The following is a 24,357-nucleotide window of genomic DNA, read 5'->3' as shown; positions in this document are numbered from 1 at the left end:
CAGCAGCTATGGGGCATTGTTCAACTTTCAAAATCTGGCCTCTTCACGTAGCGGCCTACTTAGGAGCTCAGCTCTTTTGTAAATCTTGTGCTTTCAGAATTGCTACTACTAAAGTCTCCTGTGATGCTTTGCATCCAAGGACCTCAACACTTCACAGGCAATGAATCAAGCCCCACAATATTCCTGTGAGGTAGGTATTATTAGCCCTATTTTACAGATGAAAGAGAAGCACAGATGTTGAGTCATAAAGTCATACAGGAAGTTTGTGACAGAGGTAGGAATGGAATCCAGATTTTATCTAATTCCCAATCATGCTAACTCATACCTTAATCACACAAATATCCTTTTTCTCTTCACACACAAAATAGATTTTGGTTTTAGAATAAAAAAACATAAATATCATAGGAGTACTGCAATAGTAGGTTAAAATTCAGTGTGCACATCTTTGAGTTCCATTGAACTGAAAGCAGTCAAGAATTCTTAGTAACTGAGAGAAACTAGCTTCCCACAGCATGGAAATAGCGACATTAAAATTTCTTATGGGATTTCTGGGAGGACAGAATAATATTCTGCCTTGTGCGGCAATAGAACTTTGTGAGGTTAAGATGGAGACCTTTCTTTGAGATTAGCATTTAAACTTCAGCTCCAAAGATTAGGGGAAAGCAGATGTGTTCCCAAGGTAACTCATGACATAAAACCTGAATCAGTGAACCTCCTGCCAACTCATCCACAGTTGAGTGCTGATGACAGCTTTAGCAGGAGATTACATGTTCTTCCATGAAAGTAGTGGGACACAGCCTTCTCCAAATAGAGGGACTAGGATTTGGAAATGGGAATTAAAAGTAATATTTGGCTTAATCATGCATTGGACCACATTGTAGCACTGCTCTTCTCTAAAGCAAACAAAAATGATGATAAACAAAATTACTTATAAAAACAGTATGTAATTGTTACAAAAATATTACTATTATAACTTAAATTACTGTAATGTACAAATTTGCTCAGATTTAACATACAACTTTCCTGTGCATTTGGCTCTTCTCCCATAAGTTAAAAACCACAACATAAACAAAGGGCTGCCCATAAATCTATACATTTCAGCCTACATCTTACTGAACAAACTCAAAGAAGAGAGAAAAAATATGGGCTTGGAACCATGCCCTGCAAGTTAGTAAATCTGGCCACTGGCAGATGAAGTTGGGGGCTGAGTTCCAAAACAGAGGCTCCCTTACAGAGAACGTTCTTCCAGCAGTCTCCTCTTGTTTATACTGAGAGAAGTCCAGCTTGAGTGCTCAACTGAGCATCTCTCCCACACGGCATATTGCTACAGTTGAGATCTCTCACAAAACTAAAAATTAAATTCTGTAAAATACTCTGCAAATGAAATGCTGTTACAAATTGATACTGTAACCAATTAAAATGTTGTGCAAAGTATTTTAATAGTTTCAGGTCATTCTACCATGCCTCTTGGAAAAATACAAAATTTAACTTTCCTTACATTTGACCTGAATAAAATACTCAACACTTGATCATACCCAAATTTATTTTGAGCAGCAGGAATGAGGGGCATTTGCAGAGCCTGCGCTTTCTCATTGCATCATTTCAGTACATTTCCTGAATGTAAACTATGGATGATCAAGAATTAAAAGTACATGTGCCTGTAAAGGACTTACTATTGCAGTGTAGAACAGGAAATATTAGAAATCTCTTACCATATTTCATTATCTATTTCTAGACCTTATTTGTCTTGTATGTTCTAATCAAACCAGAATGCATTCTGGGATATCACTCCTCTCTCTCGTAAATATAGATGTCTTTAAATGGCAATCAAATAACAATCTGAACACACATCTTATGAAGTTGGTAATAAAACGTTAAATATTATCTCTATTTTTAGATTTATGTAATACTGACACTTATACTAATTAGGATGAAATTATAATAATGACTTGTATGCTAATGGTGTGAACAATCACCAGCTGGGATCAGAAAATATTTCCAGCATGGTATATATTTGTACACTTATTGGGGGTTAATAAGATTATTCCTTCTTCCAAAGCTCCTATAATGAGCACTTTCAGAAACAATGCTGGACTAGCAGTCTGTTGCAGTATAGCATTTCCTATCTATTTAGGAAAGGTATAAAAAGACATTGAACATATTAAAATAAGAAAAAATATTATGAATAAGATCTGTGAGGCACTATACAAGTATAAAATACTACAGTACTAATATTTTCTCCAAACATTTTCTATATTTTATTTGGTGATGAGTAGAGGTGGAACACAGAAATTCTAGTGTATCACTTTGAGTATCACTCCCAGGAATACTATCCTCCATGCATCAGGAGATAAACTTGTATAAATTCTGTTCTTAGGAACCTCTCTGCATTGCAAATGCAGTCAGGTCAGGGGACCCATTTATGTTTTAGTTGTCTCTGGACCTAGGCACAACACAGCTTCAGTTTCCTGTGTAAACAGGACTTGAACTATGTTCTCCCACTTAGCTAAATTCTTAAATCTGCTCAAATTAGCTCAGTAATAAACATGGCTACAGTCCCATCTACACTACAAATTAGAAGAGTGATACCAAGACTCCTGAATTCATTTTGTTAGAGTGGGCAGCATCTTAGTAGTTGGTTCTAATATATCCAAACATAAAGTCTGATTTGACCAAAGTCTTCAGCTAAGGTAGGTTTTCACATGCATAATCTTTTTCACTCGCTTATACTTTCTAACAATTCTTCACTTTACACACAGACACTCTGCTAGCAAGTCACCTAAAGAAAGATAGAGTAGGTTGCCTGGCCTTTATCCAAAGCGTTCAGGTCTCTCTTCTGTGTTTATATTTGTATTTTTATTCCTGTTCTAGAAATGGCTACAATTATTTGAACATTCTACATGTGCACAGCTTTCCCATTGAAACAATGGTTAGTCCAAAAGGCTCATTGCTGTGCATTTTTATCTGGGTGATTTCAGTAGCTCTTGCATCCTAAGCCATTTCTTTATGACAAAGACATTTTGAATTTTTTCTACCCTGCTACACTTGTCAGGCTAGAATATAAGCAGAAAATAAACCTTAGCTAGAAATGAATGTCAAACAATGCAAAAATGACAGTTTCATCAAATTGATGATGACTAAAATGATTTGCCACAAGCATCAAAGCCTTCATTATAAGTAGTGGACATGGTAGGCTGGAAAAACAAAAATAGTCTAACCTGGATGTTTTTCCCCCTGACTAGTAAGAAATGAAGAGCAGTTTATATTTATATAGATTTGTTAATTTGATATTTAATTTATACTTCAGTTGTATGATTACACTCTTTAATGAAGTATGTCACAACTCACCCATTCTACTATATTTTTCCTTGATTCAGATAGAGTACAAGATTAAATGGACAGTCTGTTGCTTTCTCATTTAAAATAATGAGTTAAATGCATTATCAATGAGGTCTTACTTTTTTTTTTTTTTTTTTTTGGCTATGACTTTTTTACTATACAGGTAACACAATTAAATGGCAGCTAATTGTTTCAGTATTTAAATAACTTTGTTTGGGTTTTTGGTTACTTTTTCTTTTCCCCCCCTTGACTTAACCAAGTAACAGACTCAAGTATGATGCTATGTTTGATATAAACAGAGCTGTGATATAATGTCAACAAAATCCCAAACCATGTGAATGTTACCTAGTTTTCAGTTTTATTACCTTTTCACACGAACCTGGGCAGACTCATGGTTTTGGTTGTTACCCATATTCCCCAGCAATGGGCACACAAGACATACTGAGACAAACAGAAGGCACAATTTTACATTCTTGACATGATACTTGTCAGTGTCAGCTGAGTTTGGTTTTCAATATGTTTCCATTGCTTGAGACCTGAAATTCTCAGGGATGTTGAATGTGCATGGCCGAAAAAACAGTTTCCATGAGCCCATGTATGGCAGAATCATCAAGTTTTGCACAATCCTAACTATATATGCTATTGGAATTCTTTCTGCAGAAACTAAAACATTTAAGTGAGGCATTTAAAGCTGATTGTTTAGAATTTGTTTGACTGAAATGTTGTGTTAGAATATGTCATGAGAATATAACGAGCTAAATCTTCAGCTATACCAGAGCAGAGCTTGACGAAAGGTGACTAAACTGCCTTTCTTCCTGCAGGCTACTGGTGCTGGCTAGAATCTAAACCAGCTCCAGGCATAAGTTAAGCAGTATAAAAACTCTCTAAATTCTATGGGTTTGTAATGGCCTCCAGGAGTCAATAACAGTGAAGACTGCCAGAGCGTAGCTGCCCCTGGCCTGGGAAGAGACCTTTATGTTGGAAAGGGGGGGCCCAGAAGCAAGTGGCAGAGAGCTATTGCAACCTGCTTCATATGTGAATCAAGGTAATCCCCAGCTGCCACATTAAGGGATGCTTGAACATTGCAAAGCAATCAGGCAGGAGACCAAGGATTGGCATATTATGAATGAGTGATAATTCACTGGTTCAGACTTCTGGATTATGTTGCAAATATCAGGAGAGTGCCTCTGCCTGTTTAAATTGGCATGTCTTCATTTGACTTAATAGCTACACCAATTTAAACCAGCTGAGGAGCTGGCCCATAATATTTAACTTGTACTTAATGAGAAAATGCATGAAGTGCATCTTCATTTTTCCAATTTTAAGGAGATGGAGGGAATTTAAGGAGGAGAAAGGAGAAAAATTCCCCATGCTGCTAAAGTGTTTTCCCTCAGCTTCCTCTAAATAGAGCTGCAAAAGGCTAGTTGTTGTATATTACTACAGTGGACTAATAACATACAATTCCATTTATTATTCCAGTTTATTATTTCTGTCTGATATCTTACAAGGTTTTGAAGGCTAAGGAACAGCAATTCAATCTATAACTTCATTTTAGGGACTCTCCTGCACCATTGGCAAGTCAGTTGCTACAGAGTTGCACACACCAGTGGCAATCACCAGAGGCATTCTGCCTAGGGACTCCTGAATCATGCATTATACCACCATGCGGCATCTGGGAATTACGCTTCCACCTCCTTTTTGTGCCCTCCCAAGTAAGCCCTCTGATTGACAGATGTCGTACTAGTCACTTCCCCTTTAGGGTGTGTAGACTCAATACCAGTGACATGACTTCTTGTACCTTGTATTCATAGCGCACATAAGACAAGAATGGCAGCTTCATCTGCAGGAGTGCAGGGATAAGAAAGGGCTCTGTAACTTCTTTCCTCTTGCACTCAGTGATGAGGTGTTCACCCTACATCAGCCTGGAAAGGGTTAAGGGGCCAATTAAGTTTATAAGCTGCACCTGAGGGAGAGTCACTTGATTTAAAATTACTAATGGCTGATCAAGCCCAGCTGGGGGAGAAGCTGCATAAGGCATAAAGCCAGGAAGTTTGCAGCAGGCAGGGGCTGCAGGGACAGAGTCAGCAGTCACTCTCTGGGCACTGAGAAGTGGGGAGAAGGAAGAAACCCAAGATAGAGAATTAAGCCCCGAGATCCTAGCAGTGGAAAAAGTGTCAACCCCAGAAGAGTGGTGGGGGAAAGAGACTGAGAAGGCATGATACAAAGAAGCCCAGGGAAACAGCAATAAGGAAGGGGACTATATAGACCTTACCTGCTGGTTATAGGATCCTTGGGCTAGAACCCAGTGAAGAAGGTGGGCCTTGGAGCCCCTAGCAGCCACTGGGAAGTGGTACAAGACTGCTGGCGGTGAATCCAGACATCTGGTCCAGGGCAACTTTGATACTCCAGTGTAGTGGCTGAAGGGCCAAGCCATGACGATGGAGTAACCTGACTCCTGAGGGAAATACCACCGAGTGAGGAGCCAAAGGAGGGAGTATCAACCTGGCCAAAGATAATCCCCCAAATGAGCCACACAGAGGCACCTCAGCTGTGAGTAGTAAACCCATGACACAATCACACACAGGCAGCTTGAATGTGGCCCAATGTCTATATTAGTAAAAGGAGGAGAGGCTGTAAATGTTAGTAAAACTGAAGATTGCCCATGCCAAATGAAATCTGTGTGACCAAGTAGGTGATTTCTGAATTCTTTTTTTATTTCTATGTTTTAGATATCTCCCAAAAGATAAGATGGGTAGGGTAAGGATGTGTCAATAGAAAAGGTTATGGAGTGTAATATTTGCAATTCATTGTTTTTATTAGAAAAATAATGTTCTAATTCTCACATTTAGGCAGCAAAAGTAAGGAAAACTACTTTTATACTGAAATGTTTGCCAGTGAGTTGTACTGGTTTGTAATTCCTCCATTTTCTCCCAATTCTCATAAAATGGAAGCATAAACAATAGTAAGTGCCATTATACTGCATTCCTTCAAACCAAGAGCAAGCCCAATTTTTTTTTAAAAGTCTGTTCTCTGCTAAATATTCAAGATGCATAAGAAGAAAATAAATAGACTAAAATGTCACATTTCTGCAACACACAGTTAAAGGCTCATAATTTATGCAGTTTTTACAAGCCTTCTCTTTTATTCAGCTTTCAAAAAATGTCCTTATATCATGCTTGCATGTTACAATGATGGGGGCTGTATTAGCAGATAGATGAATTGTTCACATTACCTCTGAATTGATTTCCCAACCGAGTGGTGACAGTCGGGGGTTGCCAGCTTCCAGAGAGCGATGGCCACTCTGTTCTCCACCATCATAGCTCAAGCAAGTGTTCATACGCTTCAGGGGTGGTGCCAGCTCCGAGCACAGTCCCAGGAAAGTTGCCTTTCATATACAAAAGTTTTGCAACCACTAATCATCATCCCACAGCTGCATAACGATGCAGTCCAACCAGTCTGTGCTTGTTTCCCTGCACCAGAACCTGTGCTCCATGGACTGCAGATGACTCGGTACAGCCTGCAGCAATCAGGAATTGTTGTGCTCAAAGTTTTGTAGCAGGGCAGCCTCTGTGGCATCGGTGTTGTCTCTGCTTCGGCTTCTTGCTCTGTTTTTAAAATAATCAATGATAAGCCATGATGTATTTGTCACGCTCACAATTACGGTGCAGAGTTGAGCTGGCTCCATGTCTCTGCAGCAATGGCGATCGTGGGGAGTAAAAAAAATGGTGCGAAAATACTTTTCATGTTTGTTTGGGTAGGGGAAGAATTGGGGAAACAGCGTTGCATCCTGGGACAAAGACACTCGTCCCAACAGCCACTGTGGCTAGTTGCACTGTGGGATAGCTATCCACATTGCACTGCTTTCTAATTTGAATTAAGGCTGGTCAGTGTGAATGCAAGAGACCAGCACAAACATCGTAGTGTGTACACTCTGCTGAGATTTCTAAAAATTGCCTGCTGAAAGTCAAATAAAAGTCAGCTTCCCACGGCAGTGTAGACATAGCCCCATTGTCAAACACAGAATCTTTCGTCCTTATTTTTAAAGCCCTCCACAATTTAGCAATTCCCTACTCATCTGACTTAGTATCTCATTGCAAGGTCAATTCAATGCAAGGCATTTTTCTGTCAGTGATACCAGCTGTGACTGTGTGATTCTCTACTTCTCCAACAAGTACTTACATACTTTCTCCGATGCCATTCCTTCCAAATGGGAAAAGCTTCCAGTTAAAAACTGCTAAGTCACAACCTTATCCTCCAAGTTCCCCCTCAAAACTTAGCTCTGCCTGAATGCACATGTAATCCACTAGCAAGTGTGTTTCGGGTCACCTTCTGTGTGAATGCACAGAAAATAGGACTTGTTACAGTCCCCAGCTTCAGAGCCTTGGCTCTTAATATAAGTTGTGGCAGTTCATGCTTTTAGCTCTGGAGGTTCTCAATCCCCAGAGTGTTGCACAAGAGGACATCCTTCCCACATACAGGAAACTGGCACTAGATAATGGCTAGAAGGTGTCTGATTATGATCAGCACTACTGAGTGGCTAAGAATTGCACACATCCTAGCAGATTTGTTATCCTGTCTCATATTTATTTGTCAGAAAGTTTATGCAAACATATTGCATTCTATAAGTTCTCAAACTTTTCACTTATATAGTTTACTTTGTGTCATTGGACACTGACAATTACATTGTTTGTTTATGTTCCTTGAATGGATAACTGAAACTTAAATAAACACTAACCCCTCTCCCCATCCAATAAACTCACTTGCTGTTTGGTGACTATTTCTCATTGGGTAAATATTAATTGTTGACAGGCTTTTACCATCACATTTGTAACAGTGTAGTTTAAATTGTAGTGGGGAAAATCTTGGACCCAGATCTGCCACCTGTGGTGGCACAGTGCAGGTGCAAATTAGGTTGATCTGCCTTGATGGGGATTCACTTTGCATGAGGGGGAAACCCCCAGGTGGTCTAAAGCTGGTGTAGTCAGCTCTTTGACACCACAGTCCCCTGTATACATATGTGGCTAGAGTCATCTCCCGCTCTGGCAATCTCCAGTTGCAGCAATGGCCAATTATCAGCTGGTGCAACTTAGAATTGTCTCACTTCTGCCCCAAGTTGCACCTCAGGACTGGATTGATGGCTGGCAGAATCAGGATTGAGGCGGCGTGATGGTGGCTTAAATCTATGTTCATGCCCTTACCTCCAGAACTGCACCAGGTCCTGAGGATCTGGCCCTTGTTATCTTGTGTTATGAACAATAGCATGGTAGATAATCTAGGTTTGATGTGATAGGAAATGTTGGTTTTACTTGTTTTGCATTTGTAGTATATTTTAATATTTCACCATTTGGGTCCAGTAAATTGAGCCACTTGATTTTAGAGATATTGGGTTATGTAGTAATGATTTTTGCTGGTTTTTAAAAATGATGCGATTAGTTGGGATTTTTTCTTTAGATGTTGAAATTTTTTTCTCCATTTGGAAGTCCAGAATTTGTTGTTACATCTTTCATTATGGTAGCAATCTTATTTATACAAAATACATGATTTTATGTGTGAAAGAGCCACACAGCTTGTGGTTAGATAAATTCTTCTTTTAAGGAAAAATGTACTGTGCCTTTTAAAGCATATGCTATCACATATGTCTGAGGCTTTATTCTTCTATATTTATAGGTTTCTTTCCAGTTTTTGATTTGAGTCTCCTTTAGAAAACTGCAAGTGTTTCTATTCATTATCACTTTTAATTTATTTCTCACTGAGATTTTTTTTGTTTTATTACCTTGATACCAAAAAATAACCCAACATAAGATTTTAAGAGGTAGATAATTTTAAGTGGCAGGCAGGCATGCAATAAAAAAAGTCTGTCATGTTAAAAATATCTCTGTGTTGACACCTCTCTAGTGGAAGTGTCAGCTTCCTGGGAGTATTAAAGACAATTTTCCATCAGCATTCTGCTCTCTCTTCCTTTATACTTTTGGATATTTTTTCCTTCCTTCCTAGTTTGTTCTCCTCTCTCTCATTATTTCCCTCAATCTTTTAAAGCCTGATCATGTGAACACACATTCAGATGCCTAATTTTACTTAGAGACTCTCCACAGGAGTTAAGTTAGGCATATGCATAAATGTTTCAGGATTAAGCTCCTATATTGTAAGCTCTTCAGGGCAGGGATTGTTTTATTTTTGGGCACAGTACCCTCAGATGACATAAAACTTGCGCTTCCCCATTATCCTATTAATTGGGTTTTTTTAAATGTTGCTGGATTAGATCAGAAATTAACCTCATTTTGAGGAGTATTTGGGTGAAGTTACTATTTATTTAGTAATAACTTTAACCTGCATTTGTTCTGTACGGCAGCTCTTCTGTTGTCCAATCATTTCCCTTTGTTATAGAAGATATATGAAAAGATGCTTTGTATAGAGTTAATTCAACTGCTGTATAACTTTTCTTTTCCATCACTCCAAATTTATTTCATTAATATGGTAATTTGAATGGAAACATGCTCTTCATTTCTTTAGTGTTCACCCATCATTCCTTCCATGGTATGTTCACTCATTTTTACATTACATTATGTTTTCTTTCATGTAAGCACTCAATTAATCCCTTGATAGTTGTGGGGAAAGCTTCTCTCAGACACTATTCTTTGTGCATCATTGTGATACAACGGAGACGCCAATGAAGAAGTCTTCCCCCCCACACACACACACATTAGTCTTCTGTTTGCTTTTCAAAGTGCTGTTTGTGTATAATATGGATTATGCCTATTCAGCTTCCTCTCCCTCAGCAACTCCTCCAGCTTCACCTGTTTTTCCTTTTCTTCCACCCAAGACTCACATCTCTCATGGTTATGAATGCATTGATCCATTTTCTCTTTATTTATAGGTTCATCCAGCCCACCACCAAGAGTCACAACTTCAGAATAATTTTTTTCTTTGCAGTCTCATGGCAAACCCAGACCAAATCTAATGTTTAAAGAGTGAATAGAGGTCTGCATTTTAATGTAAGGCAGCCTTGCAGTTCTGAACTGCCAGTGTTCATATTTCTAACAAATAGCTCTTAGAAATTCTGTTTCAAACACCCAAGTTCCCTTTTCATCCTCAAATTATTTTAACTGTCATTCACTGTATGAAATAAACAATGATCTTTACATTAAAAAAACCCCAACGTAATAAAAAAGCACAGTGAAGAATAGAAAACTAAATGCGTCTTACATAATCACACAAAAAACAAAACAAAACCCTGAATTTGAAAAGGTGTTTTTGTATTATGTATCCAGAAACTCTACTTTAAACTTGTAACTAATTTCATATTTAATTATCTAGAGTTTGAATGGGGAAAGAAAAAATTTTAATAACTTTAAAAACTGAACTTAGTGTAGGTCAAGAATTTTGATAATCTTTGACCATTGCTTAGTCTTATATCCAAGGCTTAGTTTTATATCCATTATCTTTGTTTTCTAGATCTTGTGAATTGTTTATATCATTCATAACCATTTTAAGTGTAACAAAGACATTTATCCATTGTTAATAAAATAAATTTTAGCCACCACAGCTAGTCCAGTCAAAACCAGACTCTTGTCTATTCTACCTAAACTGATCTGTGGTGTTGAAATATTTTTAGAAAGAAGAGCCTGTATGAAACATACTAATCTTTCAAACACAAACTGATCTTTGTTTAGTTTTTATTAACTGAATTTTTTGAGGCTCAACACATTAATTTCTAAATGAAATGTGATAACAAAGGATATGCTCCTAAGGAATTCAATCTGGACCTTGGTAATTTAGCAGGTTTATGTATGCAAGGTTGCCATGGAGCTCTGTCGGCACTTTTGATTCAATGATCTTCCATATTGTGATACTCTCTTTTAGGATATTGTGACGTATACCATTAATGAAGTATATATATGATGACTTTCAGTCAGTTTTAAAAATCTTAAGCACAGAAATTTGTGACAAAACACTTATACTTAAATTAACCTGCAAGTAATGTTGGTGAGCTAGAAAAATATACTTCTGAAGCGAGAAGCTATCTTCATTATTAATTTATTCTGCCTGACAGACTATGGGAGGTTGCTAAATGCTGAAGAATTCTTTTTTTTTATGCCAATTACAGCTGTGATATAAGCATAGACCTTTAGCCAATGGTAAAAGGATTATATAAGAGTCTAGCCCACTCTAATTATCGTGTCCCCCAGAAAAATATATGAATCTCTGATGTGAGGTTAGAGTACAGCAACCAGTTACAATAATTAGATTTATGCTATTTCTTTGGTCTTATTTCAACCCTAACAGAATCTTTCCTGATTCTAGAACAATATTGAAAATAAGCTATTTTGATATAAATTTGTGATCTTTAGCACTATAGTTGCAGTGCCATGTGATTTGAGACCACTTAGCTGGATAATACCACTTGTTTAATTGCTGCACTCAGTGTCCATCTACATAGACAAATGAATATCAGGCTGCCTAACTAACTGCATGCATATAGAAATCTAGTCCAAAATTACTTGATTTAATTGAAAATCTGTGTTAATTGTCACCAATAATAGCACGTATCTTCTATTCAGTCCTGGGGGTCATAATCATTGTAAACTGATTAAACTGTTATTTGTATTAATATGGTACCTAGGAGCCCTAGTCATAAACGAGGATCCTGTTGTGCTAGGTGCTGTATAAACACAGAATAGAAAGACAGTCCCTGCTCCAAAGAACTTACAATTTTAAACTGAGCAGGTTCCAGCATATTCTACACACTGAAGAGCAGTGACACAACTTTCCAGTTAATACATTAGAGAAGAACCTTTACTCTGCAGTGAATCTGAGGATCTCTGGCCAAATAATGGCTTTGAGGCAAATAGTTCATTACATCATTGAACATGAATTTGCCAACATTAGAGATTCTTCAGAAGAAATGAAGACTATGACAGCATTTGATGCACTTTCCTTGGATTTGATTTTTTTTTTTTTTTTTTTTTTTTTGAGATTTTACCTCTCAGATAATTTACTAATGTCTAGGCCTTTAGGCCAGTGCTGCTAAAGCATGCATTCACAGGAGTCTTTGAAAAATCACATTGCCTCCCAGACATAGCCAATCTACCCTTACAGTGAATGGTTTTACAAATATGAATAAATGAATTGCTCTATTTGTAACATTGTGTGAATTCAGTTATTTGTTAACCACCAGGGAACATACACCGATGCAGTGCTCATACTAGTGTATTTCCCCAGTATGTGGAAGAAGAGGCGAGCTTGTGCTTCTTATAGATAAGAAAACTAACATTGCTTATCCATTGACACTGATATCAATATGAGGGGGAAAGAGCCAGAGAAAATAAAGCATTACTGCTTGTATAGATTTTTATCCATAAAACTATGGAGATACTTTATTAATTCCTTTATTTAACTTAGAGTATTTGATACCAAGTCATTATCATTAATAGGTTTTCTGAATTAATGTTGGTTCGTGTATATCTTCATCCTGTGAAAACAGGATGTTCATCCCCTTGCTAACATACACTGTACATTTACAAGCTACTGGTTTTTAAAGCATTTTTCTATACTTGCATGTATTGTAGAAGCATGTGTCTTCAGATTTGACAGTTATGCTGTTAAAACCCAGTGTGGAAAGACAACTGCATGCGCTTATCACTAAACATGGAAAGATAAGGAATCATAATAGAGATCTTGGTCCCCTGGCTGGATACCACAGCAAAGCAACTCTTTTAAGCAACCTTAGTGATATATGATATCTAGAGTATTAGTCATAGTGATATAGAGATAGAAAATAGTTTTTATTTCATCATGGCATGGGGTGTCTATCAATACTGCTCTTACTTACTGCCGAATCCTGAAATCTTCAAAAGGAAATGTAGACACATCAAACCATTTTCATCAACTCTATACTGATGTTTTGAGGAGAAAACTGGTAATGTCTTAGGGTTTTATGCTGGAGAGTTGATGATTCACGTTTTGTTTTTGCAAAATGTCTGTTCTCTAACCCCAGGAAGTAGCCTGAACAATTCCAAGGTAGAACATAAGGTCTTAATAGTATATTTTAAACTTAACTGAGGGTGAACTGAAAAATATGGACATTACGAAAACAAAACCAAAGAAAAATATTTGCTTAAAATGATGTCCCATGAGAGTCTTTGGAAACTGGATTTGAGTGAACAGAAGATGATTTTTAAATGTTCATTGTGTTGGGCCTATTTTTAATGCGCACAAATAATTCTCTGTTTTTAGGACATCTCTCTGCACCCAAACAGCAGTAGATTCAGAACTGGAACTATTGACAGAAGCCTGCAACCACATGCCCTTCTCATCTCCTGTTTTGTGAATACCTAGAAAGGTAAAGCAATATTTTCTTTTAAAGTAAGCTTCTCGCTCTTTTCCCTTTTGAAGGGCATGTTTGAAAACAAAAACCCATCACTAGGCTTGGAAATTCATATTATTCACTGTCTATAGCTACCTAGGTCTGGCTATTGGTGTCCATGAAAATGAGTACACATTCTTCTATTTTCAGGAGGACTCGAAATTAATTCATGTCTTTGGGAACAGTATTGCCAAGGCCTTCATTATTGGTAATAGTGTATTTCCAAGGTCCATCACAGTTGGCTTTATGTAGCCAAGCTGATTCCCCTGATGAGCAGCCAGTGTAAACAGTTCCAAGAAGAAATGATCAGTCTAGGAGTATATGAGGGAGCATAATCTTATGGAATAAGCATGTTCTGAAATCAAGAGACTTTGGAATCTTGGCTTAGATACTGACTCCCTCAATTCACTTAACCCTGAGGTGTGTTCCCAAAAGCCAGAGTACGATTATGTTAAAAAAGACAATGGACAAACTGAGAACTAATTTTGCACTGCTGTGGGCTAGGCTGTTTCCACCAAAGCTGGTGCAGAAGTGGAAGGGAACCATCCACAAGCTATATGGACAGTGACAGGACAGCTGCATTGCCATGCAATCTTCATGCCAAAAATAGAGAATTATCTTTGGTTTAAAATGTCTATAACATCAACAGCTCAGCACAAAGTGCACTGCAAAATAAATAGTATTATCCAGTAACCCTAAGCAGGGGTGTACATGGATATATTTCCTTTTTTGAATGTCTGTGAAGCCTGAGTTGGGTGATTTATCTCAAAACAGCTCAAGTTTTCTCAAAGCTGAGGACACAAATGAGACTGAGAATCAGAAAAATAGTTCTAGTGCTTTTCTTTTGTGTATCTGCCGCTACAATATATGCACCTTTTGTTCAATCACACTTGCTTTTAATCCACATGGTGCTGCAACCTTGGATGGGAAGCAATAAGCAATGCAATAAAGGGTGTGGGGCTGGACTGAGTAAGCTTCAGTGATGGTTGTGTTTGCACACTTTGGAGAAATAAATGGTACAATGTGTTTTTAATCTCTGGCGTTGCTGCAATTTTGAGCATCAGATAGGGGGATTAAAAGCTAAGGAGGCAGCAGAGGCTAGCCCAACATAATGGTATCCTAATGGTGCCCAGAACTGAGCTGTTACATCCTGCACTACAGATGTATTGTAGTTTAGTGCATAAAACTTACTGCACAAGATCCTCTTCCCAGGTTGATCCTCAGTTAGTGATTCAAGTTGGTTCTCTGCCTGTGTGTGGAAGTACAGGAGAGGGTCTCAGGTCTCCAACACTGCACCTGACCCAAATTTCAGCAGGTTGAGTGAATTGACAAGATCCTGTATTTAAGGATCATTATCCTGTGTGCTTCTCGGCATTCGGAGGGTTGTCCTCAAAGTCCACAATTCAGTGATAGTCTATCTGCCAAAAATAAGGTCCAGCTCCTCATGGTAGTTGTGAGCTCCTCAAAGATCTTATTATTGTCCCTGACATTCTTCTAATCCATCTGGAGTGCCTTTCCCTTTCTGTGTCACTGGCTTGGGTCCCAGGAGTGCCCTCTCTCATGCATTTGTCCCGATAGTCACTTATAGATCTGTACATTTTGATGTATTCAAGATGGACCTGGACACAGTCCTCACCCTAGAGGGCAGTGAAATCCAGGATCTCAGTACAGAAGCACAAGGCACAGCTGCTGTATAACAATTCTTTGATTCCAAGTGTGTGAACTCACCATGAACTGAAATCACAAAGGCCATACCTGGCTGCGTATCAGCATTTAAACATTGAGGTGACAACTGGTCAAGATGACCCCAAAGCAGTACAGGAGACACACAGATAAACTGACTGGCCAATCCAGCTAGCCCTCAAAGCAGTGTGGAATACCAGTGGGAGGACTGCCAGAGGCAGAACTGTTGTTTCAGGATTGTGATGCAGCCATACCTACTTTGTTGAAGGTATACTCACCTTGCAACTCAGTAAACCTGCTTCCAAAATGAGTGTATTAATGTGGGTTAAAACACCAGTTAATTTGCAAATAAAAACTTGTGTGTGGTTGCAACACGCTTTATTGTGAAATAACTTGAAGTTAACCTGCAACAACTTTCAAGTGTAGACAAGCCTTAACTAAATGTTTGCAAAGTGCTATGTACTACAAAGTTCTCTAGAAATTGCCCACAATCCTCTAGTGGCAAGGAGTCTCCTGGTACACAGACTCCTCTCTCATTTGGACAATTGCTCTTAGCAAAATTTATTTAAATGTTGGCAGCTTTGACCAGTATCCAGCACAACCATCTGGGTGGCTGTTGAGTAGCAGAATGCTGAGGAACCAAAAGGTTATTTTCCCCCTCCTACACACGTGCACTGTTAATATAAGCGGAGGGCATCTGTTTGAAGATATACTCCCCAAAGAAGTCTCTTGGTGACTTGTTTTCAGACCAGTGAATAGTAGTGTGTTCATGATGGCTGGGAGCTAGTTAGGTTTTGGGGGGAAAATATTGCTTCACAGGCCCACTCAAAAATGGTAAGTCTGGCTCTGATAAAATAAGATTTCCTAACAGACCTGTAATGAGGATAAAAAAAACTGTGCTCCACTGAGTAAAGAAGTGGACTTGACAACGCTGTGTTCAGTCCAGCGGGACTTAGCTACTTATAGATTTTGTTGTTGTGGATATGTGCAATCATGGTCTATTTAAGGAAGGCGTAAAAAATAAAACTTTGTTAGCAATCTTGTCATCCTGCATACTGACTTGATTTCATGAGTCAGACTCTGTATTTCCCTTCCTTGTTCTGGGTGGTTGTTAAATATGACTTTGGTAAGCTAATAAATATTTAATAACTTTAATTTGTCTCTTGGGCTGTATTAACACTCATTCTTACTCTGTAAGAGACTACAGCCTCCAACTGTGAAAAACTGACTGGTAGCCTGGCTCAAGCTATCTTATTAAATCTTGTCTGCTTTTATGAGGTTGTAGTGCCTATGAGACGCTGTTTGGAATTTAAGCTTTCTCTTCACAAAGCTGCAAGTAGTTTCTGTCATTTGACATTATACATGTTGATATCTATTTTTTGCTCATCCTAAAGGAGCAGGATTTTTTATGATTTTTCTCATTGGTTTTTACCAATTCAAGAAAAGCCTCAAATGTGTTATAGTAGGCTTTGTACCCAAGTAAGCTTCACAAAGTCTACAAGAATTTTTATTTTTCAGGCAATAGTATATTTTGTCAGTTATTCTGATTTTTAGTTCAGCTTCATTGTTGTTTGGGAAGAATGATATAGGAAATCCAGAAAATAATGCCTGAAACAACAGTATACATGAAAGTTTGATATCTGAAGTTTGAGATTTCATAATTCATCACCAAGGAACTAAGAACAAGTTTAAAGTCTCTGAACAATAGGTGCACACAGTCGAAAGCCAGAGTCAATGCTACAAGATAAAAATATTTTTTTTAAAGAGTGAGGGAGCTTTCCTTTGTTCCTTAGAACTGTGCGACAATACAAATGCCTACTGCATAAATCTGTAGGTCACCTAATTTACAAAGCTTAGGATTCCAGATATCTCAGCTGAAGATTCTGTACCACAGATCTTTTTATACCTAAAGAATAAGCTTAAAAGAGAGAGGGGGGGGGAAAAAAGAGAGAACTTCGTAGAAACATTTTGTGGTCACAAAAGAATCATCTTTTGGGTAAATGTGTCAGGGATCTTTGTGGGGACAATGCCTTCCTGAAGCATTGAATAGGGGTTAGCTTTTAAGATCAAGTGATCATATTCTATAGGATTAATTTATTGGAATTATAAAGTAGCCAGGGAGGGATGGACATTGGGGTGGACCTTGATCTTCTGTGATGAATAGGTTTATAGTACAAGTGTCCCTGTCCCCTTAGAATATGTTACCATATTTCCATATATTCTACTGTAATCCTGTTTAAGAATACCTTCTCTAGGAAGAAGCAGACAGTGGAGGAGAGCTGGTGAGAGAATTGGGCAGAGTTCTATGGTTTTTATTAACCCAAAACCAGATCAGTGTTCTGCATTATTGAGATTCATGATGCACATTTCACACAACACTTCTAAGCAAAACTTGGGTCAAGAACAGCAAACATTGTGTTAGTGACATCAGATATGATGATGATGAGTTAAAGCCGAATCTTTGGTGTCAGTATTTACCAGTTTGAATATTAAATATTTACTCCTCAATATTTGGAGACAGCTGATGTTGGAACATGAAGCTTTAGAATGTGATCTGTTTGTAGAGCTGGTTGGGAAATTTGCCTGCTCATATCCCTCCAGCTCAATTTAAATTTCAAGTATCTATGTTTAGGAAGTACATTCTGATTTCAGTATGCCAATTAAAATCCCCTGCCAGTTAACCATATAGTATTTTCCATATAGAAAAAATTTCCCATATAGTAAAATTTTTCCATATTTTTCCATAAAGAAAACCTAATTGAAAGCCTACTGTGCTCAAAAAACAGACTTCAGTTTTATTTTTGCAAGCCGTGTAGAACAAATAGGTTCCATTTTCAGCACTAAATTTATATTCTGACAGACACATGCAGGCTGCTCAATCAGAGAAACTCATTATTGAAGATACACAGTGGGTATCAATGGTAAGCATGTCTTTTTCATATTAAATGTATTATTCTGGCAGAAGAATATTTTCACTTCCAGTTTATAGCTGAAGTAATTAAAATTTTCGGCATTAATTATACCTTAATGAAAACCCAACCATATTTCATACTTTTGTTTTGACAGCATAAGAGAAAATTCTGTCTCCTCAACAAATAGTGTGTTGGTTCAATGACAAATTACGTAATCTCTATAAAGTCAAGAAGAATTGTGGAACTGATTCTTGTGTACACTTTATCTTCCTTGGTCTGACAGTCCTCCCCCATGGTGACGCTGAAGTTGCCAAGACCAATTTGCTGTGGTTAACTTCAATATCGGTGCAGATGATGTCTTATGAGTTAGCTGAAGATCTCGTGGTCTGTATGACAACCATGAGACTGTCACAGATGGTTATTGCTCCATTCACGCATCTGGCCATACTACTATTGAACCTAGTCATGGTAGGTTCAACTAATGCAGCTTCTCTTTATTTAAAAATTATTTGCAAACAAGCTTTCTTTTATTATGGATCTGTTTATTAGCCATGGACTGCATTTGAGAATAGATTTAAGATTTCAGAATATGATGCATCCGGTGAGGGAGAATTGATGGGGGGTGTTGAAGTGGATGGAGGAAGGCAGTAAGCTAAGTGCTGTGTTTTTCCATTATTGTTCAGCACACTGTGTTCTGATGCTGTCAGTTCCAGCAGGGCCTAATGTGTGCACCAACTTTAATGAAGTCTGATCTATAGTCACTGGTGCACCAATGGGAGAGTATGAATTTGAATTAGACCAGGAATCATGGTGCAGTTGAGCATTTTGGGTAAAGAATTAGTCACACTAGTATGGATTCTGGAGAAAGGATTATTGTGCTGTTTGTCAGGGATTGCTAAATGCATTCTTCCCTGTTACAACTTGCAGGTTGGCTAATCAAGCTGTGTTTTGTTTATAATCAGTTGTGATGATCTGAAGAATCTGTCCATATCCAGCTAAAGTATTCTTTTTGATACTGGGGACTCCCTACATGTGTCTTTGTCACACTGCAAATTTCATTTGGAACGCCTGGGTCTTGTTGCTTTCTCTTGTCTTTTTTCCCCTCCATGCTGGCCTGAAATTTCAAGGGGTCATTTCAATGGAAATTTCAATGAAAAGTCACAAACCTGAATGGCTCCCATTCAGATGGGAGCACCTTCGGACAGTGGGATGGCTAAAAGTTCGAGTAAGCCAATTTTCTCAAACTGCTCTGCAGAGACTAGGGTGTAAAGCAGTGGAATTTGGTACAGTCCTTTAAAATACAAAGGCAGGGAAAAACTAGGGAGGAGACTCACAGAAAGTTTGGGAAGGAAAGAGAGAGAGCAAGGAGCATAGTTTCATAGCAGGGGGTCTTGTTCAACTGTGAGATCAACCAAGAAGAAAGAAATTGGCTCTACCAGAGAGATCCTCCATGATTCAAAGGGGAAGCCATGTGCAGGAATGGGATTCCTGGACTCTTTAGTCCAGAGGACACTTCTCAGTGATGAGGGAAGTGTGTGTGTGTGTGTGTGGGGGGGGGGGGGTTTTATTTGTCTGGATTTGTATCTTCTGTGGTGTCTAAAGAATAAGTATGTTTAGAAACCATTGCCAAGCTTGCATGTCTGATTGCTTCAACTCTCACGTATCCCAGAAGAGGTGAATTATAGACTCAGAGCTCCCACAAGGGCGGAGCTTTGGGAAAGAATGTGTTTAACCTACTGGGGTTACTTGGGGCAGATGGATGTTGGAACTAGTCCTGGGGACCTAAGGCAGCTGCACTGGGAGGTCCCATTTCTATGGAGGGGTAGCAGATAGTCAGTACCAAGTGTGTGAGAGAAACTGTATAAATAGACAATATGGTGTATCACAAAGGATATGGAATCCTTTATTGTAGTCATACAAAGTTTTTTACTGTAGTTTTCTCAAGATCCTCAATTATTTTTCCAGTTTTTCACACTGAAATGTATTAAATTCATTTTGACATTTACCTTTTAATGAAGCAGATGAGCTATCAAAGTAAAGATCATTTTTATTAGCTTGGTGTATATATACTCTATCTCATAACTTTTGAATTAAAAAACTAATGCTTTGGAATCTGATGGCTTTTGTCTGTGGCACTGCATCAATAAGCCATGCTGTTCTCATCATTTGACTCACTGTTTCTATAAAAAGAACTAACATGCTCAGTAAGAATTGTTTTTTGGTTTTAGTTTGAAAATGGAATTGACCCATTCTAAATCCTGCCTTCCAGACAAGAAGTTTTGTGGTTCAGAAAGGACAAGAGATTCAGAAATATGTATCAGGTTTATTTTTCTGGTAGTTCATAAGTTAACATGTGTCTCATAAGGTGCTGTGGCATTACCAAGTGTCCAGTTGCTTTCCTCAGATAGCCAACATGATCCCTTTCTTCCATGTCAGCTGGGAACAAAGTGAAGACTGCAAATCAGCTCTCTGGGATAAAGAGATTATCTCATGTTCTCCAGCAACCACTATGACATGTGGAGTGGTGTTGATGAGTTTCAAAAGGGAAGTCTTCCTGGGCTTGGAGGAAATTAGACAGAGGTGGAAGGTGAGGTCCTTTATGACACTCTCAAAAACTACTTAAATATAAAAATCGACACTTATCTCTGGAATCCAGTTCTATCCCTCAAAAATCATTTAATTGAGACCTTGTAAAATACCCCACTATTTAATCACTATTTAGTCATGTCTAACCATGTTTCCTAAAATAGTAGTACATTTTGTTTAACCATCTGCCTTTAAGAAGCAGATAGCAGTAAAAAAAAATTAGTTCACATTACATCGTGTGTATGTGGGGGAGAATCCACATTTTCTAGCTGCCATTGCATTCTGCTCTAGTGTATTTAGAGTGCAGTCAGTGAACATTTCATGCTGTTAAAAGTCCCTTCTGTGAAGCAAACTGTTCCTCAGAAGCTCTTGTCATCATTGCAAATGACTTCTATCCCATTTAAATATTGTTTGGACTGCAAACCACATCCTATATGCATATACTGTACTGCCTGAAAGATATTTCTGGGAGACAAACTTCTGTTCTAACGTAATGAAAATGTTGGCATAAGCTGTTACGCAAAAGAGATGTAGTTACAAAAATTGAATAGTGTGCCATAAATGAGGCAATTTACATACATATACATAAAATCCTTTTTTCTACCTCTCTTCACACACACAAATCAAGGGAAATGGCTTAATAAATGACAATATTAAGGGAAGAAACTACCTACCTGTCTTTTTATTATAAAGCAATAAACATTTACTTGTTAGGTTTTTTGGTGATAGCCCACTCCAGTGAGGTCCAGTACGGCCTCATCTCCCATCAAAGTCAATTGGAGTTCAGGTTGCCTAGAATCTCCTTTATTGCATGTTATGTTTACTCTGACTATATTGTGATCTAATTCAGTTATTTTATAGGCTAGTGTAAAACAAAATGCACCTTCTTAGACTACCCACTCATATACTATTAAAGCAGGCCTCTTTCCTTACCTTTTTAATAGCAGATGTCTATCCTGCATGTAAGCTGTAGTATTTATGACAAGTTTGTGATCTTATTGCTTTTGAGGTGGATAGCTAGTGAAGAGACCCAGTGGTACTAGGTGCTTGGTTTTTTTTTTTTTTTTTTGGGGGGGGGGGGGGGTTATTCATACTTTATTCATTGAAAAGATGAAACAAAAATCTGACTGAAAACTCTGCCTCAGTTTACTCATCTATAAGATGGATGTAATACTGCATATACCTGATAGAAGTGTTACAAAAACTGTAAAGACCCTGAAGATGATGGATGAAAAGACCCTTCTAGACATAAAGTCAAATTATTACTATAAATTATTTCCCCTTTTTCCTTTTAAAAAATAACCCTGTGCAGCTCTCTGCTGGTATACTCAACTCTAAGAGTATGACATTGAAGAACTCCTTTTTCAGTTACCTTGATAAGGACGGTATGTACATTTTGTCTCAGGTAATACTATGAGAAAATTCCTAGACTAGATATACAGTGGAATCTTTGAGTGAAATGGTCAAATCTTCAACAAAATATGTTTAAGTATAGAATTTTTTAAAATGTAAACTATATTGTTCACTATTTGCAAATAAATCAAAATCCCACACCCTACTGAAAATCTAATGGATATAATATGTGAATAGACAAGGTAATAACAGACAATGGTCAATTTGATTTCAAAGGGCTTTGTATCAGGCCCTTTAATAATAATGAACATCCCCAAGAGCTGCTAATAATAATGTTCAAGACTTCCTAATATTTTGCTGTTTACTGTAACATCTGTGGGTGTGCGACAGCAAGCCCTAAAACTCTCATACCACAATTGCATCAACCAAAACACATTGTTCCACTGCTATTCAATTGAACTGACTAAAATCATGTTTTCTCATGTATTTTTTTACCAAACAAAACCAAGAGAAAGAGGAACAGATTAGATTAGCAAAGAGCAATGGAAAGCAAGACATTTGTAACTGAAAAGCCAAAACCACTGTTTTATAACAACTGAAAGTAATTAAACTGCTTTAAATAAACATAAACTGTAATTTCCACTGCATCTTCCTGAAAGATGATAGGAAAAGAGTAAGAAAGAAAAGTAGCAAAATAAATAAAACTAGAACTACTACTGCCATGCAGGCAGAACAAGCTAGATGAAATGTTTCCTAATATTTGTTGTTTTCTGTGATGTCCCACCTACCAACAAACTTTTCATTACTGCTTCACGAAGATAGGAAAAGGGGAAAAGAGGCCTCATCATGCTAAGGCTGTCTTAACCACTTCATTGATACTCCAACACAAATCCTCCCAAGGTTCCAGGCTGCTGTCAGTGATTCATTTTATTTGATTTTTCAAATCTATTCTAAATGTTAAATATCCATGATTCATGTTGCCTCAGCTTTAGTCACTTGAAACTTAGTAAGTGATTAATATGTTGCACTATTTCTTTCCATGGATAGTAAGGTATTTTGTACTATGATCTTCTGTTAAATGTAGATAATATAGCTCTTGACAAGATTATTGTTTGCAGGTATTTTATATGCATAGGGAAAAAATACCCAAGATGGATTCATTATTGTTAAAGAATACCAGCCCAATTTTTCAGTTTCCATGATCTGGGATATTAAACTAACTAATAATATGCTCAAATTATAACTTTTCATTTATCAAACTGTTGATATCAACATTTTGTAGATAGTTCAACTTAAAGAATTACTGCAAGTAGCATTGAAGTTAAATTGTATAGATCCTCTGGATACAAAATGAGGCCTTCCTTGGTGGCTTTTCTCTTCCATCTTACTGCACATCGAAGTGGAAAGGAACGCCAATTATCTCCAAGTTTATGGAGAAGCTCCTGTCCTCTTTATTCATTTTTTATCCCAACATTGTTTGAAATATATGAAATTTTTCCTTCCTTCCTTCCTTCCTTTTCAGTAATCATGTATTTCCCTGTCATCCAGTTAGATCTCACAAACTAGGTTTGGGGCACCTCAGTATGGGAAGAGTAGACCTTCAAGTTAAAACAAAGGTGCAGCAGGAAAAGGTGTTTGTGGACCAATAGGTGACCTGATTCATAAGCCAGTATTGAACCAATTCTACTGCATAATGGTGGTATTAATACTAAATAATTTTTTACATTGATAATGCATCCAGTGCTTCAAAATACAAACAGTTCTCCCCCTCCCCCCCACCTTTTGTCATTCTGTTTAGACTGAAAGTGCTTCAGGGCAGGGACTATCTTTATGCAGTGCAGTACACTGCACCATGAGGGCTCATTCTCATTTGGCCCATAGGTAGTATCATAAGACAAATAACAATAGCTAAACTAACCTATAGCTATATGGCCCTAGTTATGTATACATATAACCCCAGTTTTTCTGAAGCAAGGAAAGAGGATTTCAGTATTCAGTGCTGTCAGTTTGTCCCCTAACTTTCAAAGCATAGACCACCCCGTTTCTCCTCCACTTTAAACAGCAGTCTGAGCTACCAAGAGTTTCTATGCCTGACAATGAATACATTTTGGGCTAGTGATT

The 24,357-nt window shown here is 37.8% G+C and overlaps 1 long non-coding RNA gene across 5 annotated transcripts in view; it reads left to right on the top strand.

Annotated features, from left to right (window-relative positions):
• Window positions 1-24,357, top strand: part of LOC137153242 (uncharacterized) — a 296,206-nt gene that overhangs the window by 19,429 nt on the left and 252,420 nt on the right. For 2 of the 5 annotated variants that reach the window (XR_010919735.1, XR_010919734.1), the window contains exons 1-2: window positions 5,565-5,889; window positions 13,573-13,678. This is a non-coding gene — a long non-coding RNA (uncharacterized lncRNA). Of the gene's footprint in view, window positions 1-5,564; window positions 5,890-5,966; window positions 6,028-13,572; window positions 13,679-24,357 lie in introns of those variants that run through there. The other 3 variants (XR_010919738.1, XR_010919737.1, XR_010919736.1) reach the window with 2 other exon arrangements.

This window comes from Emydura macquarii, unplaced genomic scaffold, assembly GCF_026122565.2.
Source record: "Emydura macquarii macquarii isolate MOO-44397 ecotype Brisbane River unplaced genomic scaffold, CSIRO-AGI_Emac_v2 contig_1253, whole genome shotgun sequence".
NCBI lineage: Eukaryota > Metazoa > Chordata > Testudines > Chelidae > Emydura > Emydura macquarii.
Note: the sequence above shows the minus strand (reverse complement) of the source record. Positions and strands in the feature narration are given on the sequence as shown.